General features: G+C 41.8%; 1 protein-coding gene across 1 annotated transcript in view; it reads left to right on the top strand.

The window, feature by feature from the left end:
- Window positions 1-15,845, top strand: part of sema4c (sema domain, immunoglobulin domain (Ig), transmembrane domain (TM) and short cytoplasmic domain, (semaphorin) 4C) — a 107,657-nt gene that overhangs the window by 38,818 nt on the left and 52,994 nt on the right. The window lies entirely within an intron of this gene.

Below are 15,845 nucleotides of genomic sequence, written 5' to 3' on the forward strand. Positions count from 1 at the left end.
TAAGCAAACAATAACGTAAATATACTGGGAACAGGACAATTGAAGTAATTGGACTCAGATGACCACAATGAGGCCACTTTTTTGGCTCTTAGTTCAGAATAAAGTGATGGATTAATAAAGAAATATATTAGCTTATCTTAGCATACAAGACAAAAACAGTAGCAGTTGGTAGCCTAGCAAAAATATTTCCTAATTGTAGCTGTAAAGCATGTTAAATAACTAAGCAGTTCTCTTTGGCTCGTTTGCATATTATGGTGCTGCAGTTGAGTATCATCAGTGTAATCAGGGTATGAACATTAGATGGCTGCTCTTCCACTCATAGAACCCAGGGTTATTTCTGTAACCACCTCACTGTGCTCTGTTTACTTCTGAAAGCAAAACCCGTGCCCTTGTCATAGAACACTGGATGTGCGTGTGTTTGTGTTTCAGTGGGTGGCCACCTCTTGTCTGATGTGTGTAAGATGAAGGGCTCTCTCATTTACAATCAGTTGTCAGCTTGATCGAGCGAGTGAGAGGCACAGCAGACTCGAGTAAATTGCCTCCGATAAAAAAAGTAATTTGTATCCCAACTTGCTCTTCCCAGAATTTAGACACGCACTAGCCAAAGAGGGAACTTGTTTAAACATGCACATATGCACTTGTATACCTTGATATCAACCAGGTCATGTGTACTCATAAACACAAAGCTGTGAGTAATCAGCCCAGGGCAACGTTCCTCTTTTCTTTTTTTTGTCTTCTGCAGGTTTCTTTCCTGCACTGTCGCGTCTCGCTTATCCCTTGTTCTCTCTAATAATTCTGGTGCTCCCTCTCTTTCTACCTATCACTCTCACAGTGTGTGTTTATCTCTGTGAGGATATTGGTTGCCGATCATAAATAGCTTTTTCTCTGACAGCGTGCCATCACAGGCCGAGTGAGCTGGGGGGAGTAGGGGGGTAGCAGAGGAGGGGAGAAGAGAGATTGAAAGAGCGATAGAAGGAGGAAGAGGAGAAAAATGCATGCAACGTGCAGGCAGAGGTTATGCACATCATGCCAGCCTGACAGGTGTCGGGTATGCACAGATAAATGTGTTGTGCTTAAATGCAAACACCCACAACACAAACCTGCTCCCTGAGCCACGTGTAGGACACCACAATAAATTCAATGAACACTGAACTGATTTTTTTTAATACAACAAAGCCGGCCTTTACCGAAAAACAGGCCTACGTTCGGCTACCTCCTCTTTAATTTGCTGCTCATGCTGTTTGCAATTAACGCAGACTCAGCACTTTTCTGTGTTAAACTGTTACACCGATAAATTCGCTGTAATGACATTTCCTCCCTACGAATTCCATCAGTACGGCAAGAGTCATGTCGTACTCATTTCTCTTTGCTTACAGAAATCCCCTTTTGATTCGCTTGTTTTGTCCAATCCTTTCCAATTTCCAACTCAACACTTCCTGCAGAAATGTTTCACATTGATAGCCCTCCAGCATTTACTGTAAAGACGTGTAATCCTTTCTTGGTATGCTTTTAATGAGAAGGATCTGCAGGAAATCTTAGGTCCTTAATGGGACTAAAGAAAACAAAATAGAAAGCATTGGAATTCATTAGTGGATAGTTAAAGGAATAGCTTGACATTTTGAGCAATAAGCTAAATAAAGCCACTGTCCAATTAACTTAGCACAGGAGAAATACATAGAAATGGGGAAAGGGTTCTTCTGGCTTTATCCACTGTTAATAAAAATCACATACTCGTGCTTAGCATGACTTAGAATGGCGCCCGTCAGCTGCAAAGCGATGCATCATATTATACAATACACTTTATATAATGAGGAGGTTCGGCCTCATTATATAAAGGCGAATGTGTCTTTTTTCACACACAGCTTAAAGTAAAACGCTAACTACTAATTAATTCCAACTGCTTCTGCTTTTATGTTACTTTCTTTTTTATCTCGACACTTTTCACAACAAAGCTTCACGTTAAAAGCTTTTGCACTAGCCTAAAGAGTGTTGGCTTTTGAACAGCTCTGTTGGTTTTTAATATGAGAACAATCTTTGAAGTGGACCCGTTTTGCTTTGTCTCTTTTTCTGTCATATGCGTCCTGTTACACTGGCAGATGCTCATGTGGACAAAATTTTAAACAGTGAGGTAAGTTCAGACTGCTCTAAACATTCGATTTCCGACAGTTTTTTTCTGTTTTTGGCTCTGTTTTATGTCACAGAGAGGATAGCCTAGACGTGCTATTCAAACCTTCTGTTTGCAAGGGACAGCCAGTCAGAGGGGTGCAGGATGTAGGATAACTGAGGGTCTAAAGCAAACACAAATTTGCAAATGTACAAGAATAAAAATACAGAGCCTCTTTAAGAAGTGTTGAGTTTAACTGCAGTGTATATGCAACTGCATTTTTATTGCAACTGCAGAATTTAGTAGGAAATTTCTCATTATTTATCCAAACTTTACTTTTGTCCTTCATTTATGCCAGCCACAACTATGATCTACCCATCTATTTTCGTAACTGCTTGTCCAACCTTTCAAACACACATATACACCTGCAGCGATTTTGGAATCAATTAACGGACGCAGGAAGGACATGCAAATGCAGACAGCCGCAGCTGATAAGCAGGATTAAAATTCAAACCTTCTTTCTGTGAGGCCATGCTGGTAGCCTCGGCACAATCACGCCGACCCCGCCGTGCTTGTTATTTGGACGTTTATATGACGCGGTCATTGGTTATATTCAGACAGGCGAGAGATGAATCTTGCCCAAATGCCCTGTCACACACACTTTTACACACACTCGCACGCAGGTTCCCCTCCATCAAGTTTGATGAGTGTGAACCCGCTGCATCTGGCATTCCTCTGTCCTCTCTCTCCACGCCGCAGCAGTCCGTGTCTCTCTATTGATCCCAGCTTATCTTCCCGTAAACCTGGACCTCGTTTCTCCCCTCCTCCCATCTCCTCGCTTCACCACCTCCTACCCCTCCTTCCTCCTCATTGCTATCGATCAGCCCGTGTGTTCAACAAAGTAGAGAGCAGGCTGTGGTTAATGCAGTGCTGGGCCGGAGGGGCTCTGCACGAGACTCGTGTATCGCCTTTCTCTCCTAATGGTTCCAATCAGGCTCTAATAGACCCTGGGTTAGCCCATCAAGGCCCACTACTCTCTTCTCACTCTTCTCACCTTTCACTCATCCTTCCTTCTCATAAATAAATCTCTGTCTCCGCTACATGTCTGCCAGGTGCATTTTTAGCTGATGACTGTTGATTTCGCTAACCGATCCGATAGCTTTTGCTTCTGCTGAGTCTGCACACGCTTCTTCCAAAATGTCCTGCTTTGCATTTTTTACAGTAATGCTCATTCATTCCTGGGAGCTGCCCGGTAGAACCACAGTTTGCTAAGTTTAGCCACTGGGAACTGCCCAGTACCAAAAGCTGCCTTTCATTATCCCTTCTTTCAGTCGCTGAACATACTGTGTCTCTAGCTGGGTTAAGTGCATTTCTCAAGGGTACCTTCATTGTTGTGGATTCGGGGAAAAGAGTCTCTTAACATTTGTTGTTTTTCAGTCAGCAATTTAAATGGAATGACAAGTAGAACTAAAGTATGACACACTAGATGCTAGCATTACCTTTAACTAGCAGAGAGTTTGATAGCTTTTGACATTTGTTGTGGCAGGTATGTAACAAAAACAAAGACTTCTAGGAACAGCTTTAAGCTCCTGTTAATTTTGTTTTGTAAAAACTTGGATTATGTCATTAAATTGTCATTTAAATCAGTCCTGACAGTCAGTCAGACCATATATTGGCTGATATTAGCTATTTACTGATATATCAGAATTAGCATTTATAATAACCAAGTACAATATAGAAAAGATGGGAGATACACCCTTCAACCAGTGTTAATGTTACACAGTTTTTACAACATTTGGAGCTGGCTGTGACAGATGACTGCCCCTCCCTGAGCCTGGTTCTGCTGGAGGTTTCTTCCTGTTAAAAGGGAGTTCTTCCTTCCCACTGTCACCAAGTGCTTGCTCATAAGTGATCATATGATTGTTGGGGGTTTTTTCTATTATTATAGGGTCTTTACCATATAATATAAAGCCCCTTGAGGCAACTGTTGTTGTAATTTGGCCCTAAAAATACAATTGAATTGAATTGATTTGAATTGATTTGAATTGAATTGAATTGAACTCGACAAAGGTCATGTGTTTTCATGCCTCCATCAACTAAAAGGAATGTAAACTGTGTATTTTCCTCTCTCTGTGATGTTTATGGACCAGTTTTGGTGCTGAAATCTGTAAAAGGTCTGATGTTTGTCCTGTGTGCTATAAAAAGCCTGTTTGACATTTATAACCATTTTTCTAGAGAAGCAGCTTTGTGGCTTTGGTGAGAAAGAGGCTAAAAGATGACATCTCATGACAAATGATTTTTTCCCCTCTCTCTGCTGTTTAGGACATTCTCCAATCATGTATTTGTTTATTAGGGCAACTCAATAAAGAGTAGACATGCACCCAGTTGTGGTCTTGTGTATGCCTATCTATGCCATGCATTCAGACTTGTGACGTAAATTCTGGAAAAAGTAACTATACAGAAAAATGACCACAGTTAGCGTTTGACATGCAGCTGGCAATTTTAGATGTCAACAACAAAAAAAGAAAAACAAATTTAAATCCTAGAGAAGAGAACTTATCATAAACCTAAACGTTTACACAACAGTCGTGTCTCACCCGTTCAGTCCTAGACAAATATCGTCTGTCATTCCACTTATCTCTCCGTCAGTGTCCACCCTCCCCACCTTCCCACCACCGCAGAGATGTGTGGAGTCCAGCTAGGTGCAACCTTTATGCCCTATGGCACCTCACTGGGATCCAGGGCTCTGGGCTCAGCATGAACTGCTGAACTCTTCCCGAAAGTACAGACCTGAGGAGAAGGGAGAGGACAGAGAGAGTGGGAGGGAAAGCAAAGGAGTGCTACTGGACAATTAGCCCCCCTAGGAGCATAGTAGGTGGTTCCCCCAAGCTAGAATACACTGAGAGTATTTCAGCAAGTGGCAGCCAGAGAGAAGGGGAGACAGTGTGTGTGTGTGTGTTTCTGTGTGTGTGTGTCGTGCACGTAGTGTAGTTTGCATTCATATGCCCCGCAGTTGTTGTTCTGAAATGAGACAGAACATCGGGTGCCCACAGGCGTCAATACGACCATTTCTATTATTCAGAGCTGATTACAGCGCGGAATCATACAGCGGTGAATACTTTTTAATGAGCTCTGAAATACAACAGAGAAAGTTTATCAGATTTTTTGTTTGTCTGAATCTGGCTGGCAGGGAACAACGAGCCTATTTGCCTGAGTGATTTGATTAGTGCGCTGGTGTGTGAGGAGCAGGTTGCAACATATGTGAGTGGTAACTCTGAAATAAATGAATGTGCGCAACTGCGGGAGTACTTAACGACACGTGATAAATCATCCCTGTTATTGTTTTGTATGTGCGTACAGCACCTGTGTTTATTGGGCACATGAATTCATGCGTTGGAATACACGTGTGCTTTCCATTTCAAGAAGTACGTAGATATATACAAAAAAACAAGCCCTAAATTGTTTCTTTGTGTCCACGTTTGTTTCAGCCTTCTATTCACAAACCAGTCCACCACCTTGAGCAAGGCGGATTGACCTGTGACCAAACAGTAATCGTGGACGAGTGTGCTCACACTTTTGTATGACAGGTCAGACTGCACTATCCCAGCATCCCCTGGGCCTGCACACAGGGCAGGCAGGTCACGGCAGGGCAGAGTGCACGTGGATTTTACCGTTTCCTCGCTGCAGTCATGTGTGCTCGTCAGAAACAACACAGCCGGGCTGTCAGCACAAGGTCATCCAGAGAAAAAAAGGAGAGAGAGAGAGAGTTAAATGGAGAGGCTGGGAGAGAGAAAAACAGACAGTGTGTCTGCCCGTGCATAAATAACCTGGTTATTGTTGACTTGCTGCGGTAATCACATTTCTTAAATGTCATGTAAATTAAAAACCTAGTTTCAGGTTAAAGGATTACAATAAATCTCTTACCGACCTAGATGCACACTGAAAATAGCTAGAGCACGCAGTGCTACTTAAACAGACAGCCAACAGATCAATACACCCACAACCGAGGCAAACGGTAGATAAACTTTAAACTGTCGTTTTAGATTTCAAGTTCATGTTTAGTTGACCATTTTTGATATAATTTTCTTAATCGATGGGTTGACCAGAAAGCTGGAGGAGCAAAGAGCCTTCAGCTTAACAATAGACTATATAAATGTGCTAATATATTCAATTGAATTCAGTTTTATTTATATAGTGCCAAATCAGAACAACAATCACTTCAATGTCCTAAAGACCCTACAATCGAGAGACAAAACCTCAACAGTCATATGACTCCCTTATGAGACAACGCTTAGCGACAGCGGGAAGGAAAAACTCCCTTTTAACAGGAAGAAACCTCTGGTAGAACCAGACTCAGTGAGGGGCAGCTAGGTGTTCTGTAAATGGAATAAGTGTTGTCAGTCTTATTTATGCCTGGCATGAGCATTTTGGTGGACCAGCAGATTTAGCTTCATTTAGCCAGCAGGGCCCGCCTCCTCTAGTCCTTGAATAAATCAGGTGACACTGGAGCTGGATGGGAAAAGGTCCCATTTGCCACACTCTATGACCTCAATAAACACTTAGTGGTTTATTGAATAGAACATGATGTTCGTTTGGTAAATAATGGCCCAGGTGGGAGTCGAGAAAAAGAAGAAAAAACAGTATACGCTTTGTGACACGCCCGGATGGCTACAGCAAAACTGATCTAACCAGGTTTCACACCAGGGCTTCTTCCATTAGTGTAACATTCAACACGTCTTTTATGTACAGTCTATGCGAGGGGTAGGCAACTCCAGGCCTCGAGTGGCGGTGTCCGGCAGGTTTCAGATGTGTCCTTGATCCAACACAGCTGATTCAAATGGCTAAATGACCTCCTCAACATGTCTTGTAGTTCTCCAGAGGCCTGGTAATGAACTAATTATTTGATTCAGGTGTGTTGACCCAGGGTGATATATAAAACCTGCAGGACACCCGCACCTGAGGCCTGGAGTTGCCCATCCCTGTTCTATGCCATCAGTTTTCCTGTAGCACATCTTTGTCAACCCCAGCTGGATTGTTTTTCCTTATCTTTGCATTCACCCGGATTAATATATCACTTTTAAAGTGTAGTCCAGCTGTGCTATACAAGTACATACATTTTTTTTCTTGAATTTTATGATCTTGACAAGGTTTGCTCATTTTATGGATTTTACCACAGAAGCTGACGCAGTGATGCAATTAACTGTTTTAGTGATTGGTCGGGATTAAACTCTGGACCTCAAGGGCACAGGGTGGAGTACCGGTGATTAAAGACATTTATATGCAGTGAAAACTCCTCACTATAATTTAAACTTGAGATGTTGTCTTAGGATGGTTGCCATCTCCTTGAGGGAGATAATGATTGCTGCAAAGGGATTTCATAGATTCAGTCAGATACCCCTCAAAATATATTTGATACAGCTACTGTGTTAGCATACAATTGCCTATTTAAACATCCTGCAGACACGGAGGAGCATTAGCATTCATTTGAAGTTGTAGCTGTCACTTCATGAATATCCAATATTCACTTTCCTTCTAGCTGTTGTTTATTTTCTATCTTCTTCAGTGAAATATCTGAAGCCGTAGCTGCTAAATCATTCACTGCTACCTGCTGTGGATGGCAACAAAGCTGATAAGACGGGTGAGCCTCAATTAAAACATTAAAGCTGCAAGCCCTGAAAGCAAAACAATTAGCTAAAAGATGCTAAAATGCCTCCAAAGCTGAGGGGGAACTGCAGCTCCTGTGACAGGTCTCCATGAGTTCATTAGGATGGTAATCCCTTCCAAATGCATGTATCTGTTTGATCCATTGTTGATCTAAAATATTTAGTCTTGCAGCTTTAATTTGTGATCGGGAGCTTTTCCAGCATGTTAAAATGATTGAGCTCAATTTACCTTTGATTTTTTTTTTTTTATATATTTGCAACCGTTACATCACGTGACCGACTCGAATCAGGGTTCAGGTGTTGTCACGGCTTGCACTGAGAAATCTGTAGGTGTTAAATGGCCACACTCAATCCCCAAGTCTTTCGTCCACAGTCTGCTTCCATCAACCGTGTATACGCTGTCGCAGACCAAAGGCACAGATGGTCCTGCTGTCGTCAGCGTCTGCACGTCAGCGCATCTGGTTTCATCTCGCCTTGACCTCCTCTTCTATCAGTTCCTCGGGTCTGAGCAGGTGTTTGGCCCGCAGTCAGAGTCCAAATCAGATCCATTTCATCTGTAATCAGCTGGAGCCCCTGGCACTGATGGAAGAGATCAGAGGGGCGATTAAAGAATTATAAGCCGACCACGCCTGACCAGCCGACCATGACACGCACAAGGCGGCAAAACAGAACGGGGGGGGGGGGACAAGTTTGTGCCAATGAGGGGGAGCTACAGTAGGGATGAAAGGAAAGATAGAGTTTTGAAGGCTGGCAAAATCTCCCAGGGGAGGGACATGAAAGAGCAGGGCTCTGGGGGAAGTGAGCAGTGATGGAGGCTAAGATGTTACTCTGTGATCTCACAGGATTCGTGTGTGTTTGTGTGTTTTTTTTATTCCATCAAGTGGAAAGAGGTCATTTAAAGTCAAATGCGTTGCTCAGTTCTGCTTCAAATTGGGGTAATTACAATGGGAAGTAAATTCCAATCACCATGTGAAAAGAAAGTTAATGACATTAACTTGATGTTTTTGAACTGCTTGATGCCCCAACGCTGTTTAGCAAATCATTAATTGTGAGAAAATTGTGGCAAATCATGTTCTCAGGTGCATGAAAACTGATGGGTGGCTCACATACTGATGACAGCTGCTTTAAAGGAGCTCAAATAGCGTTTAGGAGCCGTTCACAAGGTATTGGATGTATCAGAAAGACCATCACCATTCAGATACACACACACACACACACACACACACACACACACACACACACACACACACACACACACACACATTAGGTTACTATGTGGAGCTGATCAAATCCCCATTTGATTATCTTTCATCTGTGCCAGCTCGACAACAGCAGTCTGCCTAGGCTGTCAGCACACACACACACACACACACACACACAACTGAAAACACACAGCTGTTTATTGTGCGCTGGTCAGCATAAAGAGACTCAGCACACTTATTTGTTTACACCTATTCACTGATATGCTAGTTATTCTGTCACTTAAATGAAGGCTTGCTCATGCTTGATATTGCTTTAAAGCGTATATGCAAACCAGAAGGGCTCTCATACACACATACGCACGCACGCACACTCTACCTGCTTTAAGTGACCACCTGCGTCTGTGTACTCTCAGATGGAGAGTGCACATGGAGTGGGAATGTGTGTGTGTTTTACTGCCAGTGTCTGCTCCATTAGTGCCACACTCTGAGTGAAATCACTGCATCAGATGTGTTAGGTCCAGCTCTCTGGACTGGATCTAGCTTCTCACCGTACCTCCATAGAGCAGTGGGGTCTCCCACCCCCTTCCTCCAAAGTCCGGTTGCACACATGGCTCTAGAGGACTGAGATAAAATAGCAAACAAGTCCATGACTTCCTTCCCCACAAGTCATCAATTTTGCAGGTTCACTGAAACATGATATATTTATTTTTTGCATTGCTTTGTTTTTATAACCGTTTTGCTCAGGACTTAAAATCTTTCCTTTGATGTATCACCACAACATTTAAACTCCAGGCATTTAACTAAAGCTTTACTTTAAGAAATGAATTTAGACCATTAAAAAACTGCTTTTAATCGACCTCTGTTTTTAAAGGCTGGTGTTTAATCAAAAGGTTTTAGCAGAAAAAAAAAATTTATGACACAGCTTCCTCTAAGGCTCCCTGTTGTATTCACAGAGTTTAAAACACCATTATGAACCCTTTAGAATGCTTTTTAATCATAAAAATGTAATAAGGTGATCTCATGTAAAAAGACTAAATCATGTCCAAAAAAAAAGTTATTTTGGGGGAAAAAAAAGATTTTAATTTGATGTCTTTGGGAGCTCGATCTGAACATAGCTGAAGCTGAACTGACCCATAAATGAAATTATTCCTCTTTTAGGAAACATCTGCCAGCTGTTAGAAATAGAAATTCCTTCTTTGAATAGTCCGAGCCACAACATCAATGAACGTTTAAAGTCTATTACTTGAATCTGTTTGCCATAAAATAATTTTATTGCCAAGCATTTTCTCACATTCAGCTAAATGATATAGCACCAGTTCAAAGTGGCCCTAAAATGTTAAGAGAGCTCTCCAATGATTGGCTGTTTCCCAGTCAGAAAACGCAGTGAACAGGAAGAACTCTCTTTTAACCTCCAGCAGAACCAGGTAGGCGTAGCCATCAGATCAGTTGGGGCTTTGAAGGGAAAGAGAAGAGAGAGATAGCGAACAACACACAGGACGAACAGAGTCTATAAGAGAATAAAGAAGGGAGTGCAGGAAATGTGCAAAGTGCATCAATAAATTGTGTTTTTCTATATTCAGGTGTGGTGCACTGCCTGATGCTCCCCTGTTTAAAGACACTGGCAGTCTATGTTATGTTCCATAATGACTGGAAGTGATAATTCCCAGTCATTATGCAACATAACATAGATGCCATTTTCAATAAAATTGTGTTTATGCAAGTAGCACTTAATGTCATTGTCAGCTTGCTATCACGTCAACAGCGGCACTATAAACATGTGGAGCTCTGAAGGTGTTTATTTTGTGTTTGCTGGTTAGCTCTAATCACAAGCAATAGCTGAGACTTATAGAAATGTAATTGTTTTTCCTGGTATTCATTCATACAAGCTGCACATCAAGGAAGCACTTCCTCCCTACTGTGACAGAGCACTTCCTCACAGGGGATCATCTGATCTGTCCCTTATGTTGTAGGTCCTTTACTATGAAGTATCTTGAGATGACTGTTTGTGTGACCTGGCGCTACATAAAAAACTGAAATAAAACTGTAAAACAAAATCTTAAAACCTGATATAAAGCAAATTATTTGTTTGCAGAATAATTTCAGGTATTATTTTGTTATTTCTAGTAATCATTGCTATAGCCAAATTAATTCTAAGGTATTGTTTTATGTTGGTTTCGTTACTGGATTTCATTGTTTCAGTGTTCTCGTGCTCTTGATGTTTTAAAGACCAACCTACTAAGGCTGTTTTGGTACCAGGAAACATCCTTTTTGAATGTTGATAAGCCTTTGCAGGCACAAAAAAACGAAAAAGAAGCCCACACATCTGACCATTAATGCATCAGCACTGCTCCAGCTTCCTGCTATGATGATTTCAAAGTGAAGAGAACGCAGCATAAAAGTCCTTGAGTCGGTCTTAACTCCCTTCGTCCATGAGGTGTGAAATCGTTTGATCCAGCTTGCTTCCATTTTGGTGAAAAAGCCTTTATGTAGCTGTGAGAATTTTCATTTGTGTGTGTGTTTTTTTTAAATGCTGTTGGAGCAATAAAAAGTGCAGACAAAGGGGAGGGTACAAGGTTGGACTCGAGAAGCAGGAAGGAAGGAAGGAAGGAAGGGAGCTGACGGTAGCTTCTGTGATAGTTTTGAATGAAGGCAGAATGAAGGATGGGGGCTGTCCTATAGTATATCCTGTTTGTGTGAGTCTGTGTGTACTTGTCTGTGTTTGCACATGGGTGGGGTAGTGGGGGTTAAATAACATTACGTGTGTGCTTGTGTCTGGGTGGAGGGCGGTGGGCGATGTTGGCTTTAAGTAGCGTGCAAAAAGGTCAGAGGTTGGGGTTAAAAGTCAAACAATGCCTGGAAAGACTAGCAATCAGTTGGGGCAGGAAAAAGCTGCCAGGAAAGGGTAGGTGGGTAAAATGAAGGGCAGGAAGAGGAAAATGGGAAAAAGAGATAAAGCGGTCTAAGAGGACGGAGGAGGGCTGACGTTCACACACTTCGAAGTATCAGAGCTATGTAGCTTCTCCCTACAGGGGCTCATCTTACCTCTAAGCACACTCGAAAAACACACAGAAACAAAAATACAGACACGAAGATAAAACAGACCCATGCAGGAGCTCTGTAACCTAATCAGAACATGTGGCCTATTTCTCTGTATGTTTTAATGAGCCCTCCATTGTGGAGCGCTGACTGATATTATTAAGCTGCCGTGTCTCAGCTCATTAGCTAAACCAGGCTCAACAACAACACCAGCAGCTAAAAGATGATTTGATACCGCCTGCAGAGTTATGCGACACCACAGGACCTTAAAGAGGTCGTGGGGAGAGGCAGAGCAAGTGAGTTAATTCGGTCACTGGGAATGAGTCGGACTAAATCTTGCTTCCCATGACACAAAAAATAAGAACAGCAGGCAGAGTTCAACCACCCCTTTTGTAAAGCTTCCCACAAATTAGCCTGGAATATTCAGTGTTTCTTCAGTCGTCATCAATACTGTATAGACAACACTGCTGCAGGTGCATATTTTACCATTTGTTCTCACTTATGAGAATGCTTTAGTTTTCTTTGTCAGCATTGTATGGTTTTTATTAGAGCACTTAAATCATTCAAATGCATTGATGTGTGGGATAGATTAGTATGACTTGATGATATCTCACTTAACTAAGTAAACTGGAAGAAAAGACTAAGGTGTCTATTCATTACATAAAACCTGTTACATCCAATGAAACGTCCCAAATATCTTGTTTGATAAGGCGTCTCTAAAGCTTCCCACAGCCTCGAGCAAACACGCACGAAACCCCAAACTAAACATAATGCTAAGCTTTGCCATAGAACCAAGTCCCCACAATCAAACAAGTCCCCGTGTGTTGGTGTACATTGAGGTTAAAGCACCCATCTAACACAATAAACATGACCACACACACAGAGACACACTTCTCAAAAGCATGTCTGACCTTTTGCGAGCAATTTTTAGAGATGTATTATGGGTATTGTAGTATCAGTTAATGCTATATTGTACATTCCACTTTAAAGATGTTTGCACTTGACTGCTCTTGAAACTAGTTCTTCAAAGTGACTCTTATAAGTTCACACAAAGGGTGATATAAATATATTTTATTTTTTTATATCATTATATGATATATATATCCATCCATCCATCTCCGCTTATCCTTTTCAGGGTCGCGGGGGGCGCTGGAGCCTATCCCAGCTGTCATAGGGCGAAAGGCGGGGTACACCCTGGACAGGTCGCCAGTCTGTCGCAGGGCCAACACACAGGGACAGACAACCATTCACACCTAGTGACAATTTGGATTATCAATTAACCTATCCCCACAAGCTGCATGTCTTTGGACGGTGGGAGGAAGCCGGAGTACCCGGAGAGAACCCACGCAAACACGGGGAGAACATGCAAACTCCACACAGAAAGACCCCGGCCTGATGGTGGAATTGAACTCAGGACCTTCTTGCTGTGCGGCAACAGTGCTAACCACCGTGCCACCGTGCTGATTATATATATATATATATATATATATATATATATATATATATATATATATATATATATATATATATATAATTATATATTTATATTATATATATATATATATATATATATATTATATATTATTATAATATTATACTTTTACAAGCTCAATAATGACAAAGTCTGTGTGATGCCGTTTGAAAATTTGAATAAAAATATTAGAATGGATGGTATGTATTTATTAAGTTGATAATGATTATTTTTCACTATAATAATAATAACAACAAATTTGGACAAAAAAATTCTCCAGGAATGTTTGACCATGAGAATTTGAGAAATTAGTCTGTGTGTTATGCCCTGCGACAGACTGGCGACCTGTCCAGGGTGTACCCCGCCTCTTCGCCCTATGACAGCTGGGATAGGCTCCAGCACCCCCCGCGACCCTGAAAAGGATAAGCGGAAGCGAATGGATGGATGGATAGTATAAATGCAAAAATTAGGCATTACCATTAAAAAAATTATTGGTAAATTTATGCTCAAATTTTTGTAACTGTACAGGCACTCTGCATGTCTGCACTCACCGAAGCCGAGCTGCTTACCCGACACAGGGGCCGGGGGAGTGCAAACACTGCTGGGATACAGTTCAGAGATTCTTTGCTGGGCCAGCTCTGAAAAACAACAATACAAGATGAGACGGTTTATTTTGATATATGAAAATTGAAATCTCTTTACTTCTCTGGTGTTGACTTGACTTAATGCTGTCATGTGTTCCAAAACTAGAAAAGAACACATGTGACGTAAATAATTAGTTACATTTGATCTTTTTAGCTTTATTTGATAGACTTAGTGAAGAATAGACAGGAAATCGAGGGCAGACATGCGCAAAGGGCTGTGGCTCGAGTTCAAACCCGGGCCGGCCGCTCTTGGTCATAGGCCACGTGGTCGCCCGCTCAACTCACTGAGCTAAACCAGCATCCTGTTAGATTTTCTTTTTGAAGATTCCAAAATATTGAGTTGTTTTTTGTTCATCTTTTTTAGGGACACTGAACTGTTACGACTCCATGTTGTTAGTTTGTCAGACAATCATGTGATCAAATTTGCACTGATTGCCTTGGAAGCTTAACCATGTGACAAGTTCTTCCTTCGAGGATGAATTGCAGTGTGCACTTCTGCTTTCTACTGCAAACACTACACAAGCTAAAAGACGGTTTTACCTTACTGGCAATATTTTCTATGCTAAACAGTTCTGTTGTTGAAATAGCAGAGAAGATTAAAGAGGAGATGATCAAAAAAAGACGTGACAGACAAAGGGGGAGGGAAAAGAGAGTAAGGTATACAGAAATTTTAAGCTTTTCTGCAGACAGACAAGACAGCTTTGAATCCCTCTTCATCATCTCACTCTGTTCCTCCTCGTTCCCCCTCTGTAGTATTTACATGCTGCTTCTTCGCTTAATCCAGCCTTCGGGATGCCTACTTCACTTCGTTACCTCTCAGCCTGGAGATGGAACCCTTGGATGATGAGGGAGATTTTTTTTTCTTCTTCTTTCTCCATTTCTCTACCGCCATCTCAATCTCTTCTCTGCTCACTCAAGCGTTGGCTACACCAAAGCCTCCAGCATCGATCCAATAAAGCTGGTAGCCCCGCCATGGCAAAGCTCGGAGAGCCCGCACCCCAACCTAGCATTTGAGCACGCTCAATTAAAGGCGTGTTAATTGAGAAGGCTGGTGTGGGGGTATCTCTTTTTTATACTTTTAAAAAGTGTAATCAATAACTGTCACACTGGGCAGACGTGAGCTTACACACTCAAACCGCACACACACATACAAACACACACACAGATCTCTAAATCTCAATTACCTCCCCTGCCAATCCCCTAAATAGACCAAATATTTGTTTGCCAGCACTGGAATGTATTATTCACACGTGGGAATAGATGTGGGCAAAGGAGTAAAACTGCGTGCTAAGCACACTAAGGTGGTTTCTGCCTTTGTGCTGGGTTAAAGTTTGACATTTTGCACCTGTTTAAAAGTCAATTGGATCCCTTCTCCAATAAGCACGCATCATCAAAAGCACCATTTTGCTCGCTGATGCACAGCAGGTGCAGGTGCAGAGGGGGAAGCTTACAGATGGTTTGCGCGCATTTGTCTGTGTGTGGAAGTTCTGTATATTTCAGCTGCTGTCCAGCACATAAAAATGACATTTAGAGTTGTTCCCAAGAGTCTCCCAAATAATCACAAACAGGTAAAGAAATAGTAAACAAGAGAAAAAAATGTTAACGAATACTGTGAAGAGAGTATTTTGTACGCTTTTCTCGAGACCTTTGTGTGTTTCAAAGAGGTTGTGCAACCCAGTTTCCAGCTTCATAATTGGTATCTGATGCTTTAGAAAATTTTGTAAC

Source organism: Haplochromis burtoni, unplaced genomic scaffold, assembly GCF_018398535.1.
Source record: "Haplochromis burtoni strain Fernald_Lab_line unplaced genomic scaffold, NCSU_Asbu1 Contig_226, whole genome shotgun sequence".
NCBI classification, from domain to species: domain Eukaryota; kingdom Metazoa; phylum Chordata; class Actinopteri; order Cichliformes; family Cichlidae; genus Haplochromis; species Haplochromis burtoni.